General features: G+C 53.6%; 1 pseudogene across 1 annotated transcript; it reads left to right on the top strand.

Annotated features, from left to right (window-relative positions):
• The first annotated feature begins 343 nt into the window (after window positions 1-343).
• LOC113223148 lies at window positions 344-1,667 on the top strand (annotated as a pseudogene). The gene has a single exon (XR_003308620.2). The product of XR_003308620.2 is annotated as a keratin, type I cytoskeletal 18 pseudogene (transcript).
• Window positions 1,668-2,268: the final 601 nt, after the last annotated feature.

The raw sequence follows: 2,268 nt of genomic DNA, 5'->3' as shown, positions 1-2,268 counted from the left end.
CTTTTTTGCTGTCTCCCCAACAACCAGCACAGTGCCTGGCATGCAAGTGGTGCTCAAGAAGGCTTTGAGTGACAGGGTGGCTAATTATAATCACAATGCAAAGGGCACTGCTGTGCTGCTGAAAAAAAAGTGAAAAGTGGACAACCTGAAGTCCTCCAGAGCCATCACCACATCTGGTGAAAATGACAGTTGGGTAGACAAACAACCTTAACTGCAAATTCTGGTTACAAAAAGGCCTTGGATCACAGCCATCGGGGAAATGCAAATCAAAAGCACAATGTGGTCCCACTTCACACTACTAGCATGGCTATTATAAAAAGACATCTAGGTCGGCAAAGCCTGAGTCCTGTCGTCTCGCCTTCCTCCCATACAGCATGAGCTTCACCACTCGCTCCACCTTCTCTACCAACTACCGGTCCCTGGGCTCTGTCCAGGCGCCCAGCTACGGCACCCGGCCGGTCAGCAGCGCGGCCAGTGTCTATGCAGGCGCCGGGGGCTCTGGTTCCCGGATCTCCGTGTCCCGCTCCACCAGCTTCCGGGGTGGCATGGGGTCCGGGGGCCTGGCCTCAGGGATGGCCGGGGGTCTGGCAGGAATGGGAGGCATCCAGAACGAGAAGGAGACCATGCGAAGCCTGAACGACCACCTGGCCTCTTACCTGGACAGAGTGAGGAGCCTGGAGACCGAGAACCGGAGGCTGGAGAGCAAAATCTGGGAGCACTTGGAGAAGAAGGGACCCCAGGTCAGAGACTGGAGCCATTACTTCAAGATCATCGAGGACCTGAGGGCTCAGATCTTCGCAAATACTGTGGACAATGCCCGCATCGTTCTGCAGATTGACAATGCCCGTCTTGCTGCTGATGACTTTAAAGTCAAGTATGAGACAGAGCTGGCCATGCGCCAGTCTGTGGAGAATGACATCCATGGGCTCCACAAGGTCATTGATGACACCAATGTCACTCGACTGCAGCTGGAGACAGAGATTGAGGCTCTCAAGGAGGAGCTGCTCTTTATGAAGAAGAACCACGAAGAGGAAGTAAAAGGCCTACAAGCCCAGATTGCCAGCTCTGGGTTGACCGTGGAGGTAGATGCCCCCAAATCTCAGGACCTCGCCAAGATCATGGCAGACATCCGGGCCCAATATGACGAGCTGGCTCGGAAGAACCGAGAGGAGTTAGACAAGTACTGGTCTCAGCAGATTGAGGAGAGCACCACAGTGGTCACCACACAGTCCGCCGAGGTTGGAGCTGCTGAGACGACGCTCACAGAGCTGAGACGTACAGTCCAGTCCTTGGAGATTGACCTGGACTCCATGAGAAATCTGAAGGCCAGCTTGGAGAACAGCCTGAGGGAGGTGGAGGCCCGCTACACCCTACAGACGGAGCAGCTCAATGGGATCCTGCTGCACCTGGAGTCAGAGCTGGCACAGACCCGGGCAGAGGGACAGCGACAGGCCCAGGAGTATGAGGCCCTGCTGAACATCAAGGTCAAGCTGGAAGCTGAGATTGCCACCTACCGCCGCCTGCTGGAAGATGGTGAGGAATTCAATCTTGGTGATGCCTTGGACAGCAGCAACTCCATGCAAACCATCCAAAAGACCACCACCCGCCGGATAGTGGATGGCAAAATGGTGTCTGAGACCAACGACACCAAAGTTCTGAGGCATTAAGCCAGCAGAAGCAGGGTACCCTTTGGGGAGCAGGAGGCCAATAAAAAGTTCAGAGTTCATTGGAAAAAAAAAAAAAAAAGACATCTAACAACAAAGTGTTGGCAAGGGAGTGGAGAAACTAGACCTGTCCTATACTCCTGGGAGATTGTAAAATGGTGCAACTACTTTGGAAAACAGTCCGGCTGCTCCTCAAAAGATTAAACATAGAGGGCTGGGCGTGGTGGTTCACTCCTATAATCCCAGCATGTTGGGAGGCTGAGGTGGGCGGATCATCTGAGGTCAGGCATTTGAGACCAGCCTGGACAACATGGCAAAAACCCTCCTCTATTAAAAATACAAAAATCAGGCTGGGCACTCACACCTGTAATCCCAGCACTTTGGGCGGCCAAGGAGGGTGCATCACCTGAGGTCAGGAGTTCGAGAGCAGCCTGGCCAACATGGCGAAACCCTGTTTGTACTGAAATTGCAAAAATCAGCCAGGCATGGTGGCGGATGCCTGTAATCTCAGCTACTCCGGAAGTTGAGGAAGAAGAATCACTTGAACCCAGGAGGCAGAGGTTGCAGTGAGCCAAGATCGCCCCATTGCACTCCAGCCTGCACA

This window comes from Piliocolobus tephrosceles, unplaced genomic scaffold (genome assembly GCF_002776525.5).
Source record: "Piliocolobus tephrosceles isolate RC106 unplaced genomic scaffold, ASM277652v3 unscaffolded_39197, whole genome shotgun sequence".
NCBI lineage: Eukaryota > Metazoa > Chordata > Mammalia > Primates > Cercopithecidae > Piliocolobus > Piliocolobus tephrosceles.
Note: the sequence above shows the minus strand (reverse complement) of the source record. Positions and strands in the feature narration are given on the sequence as shown.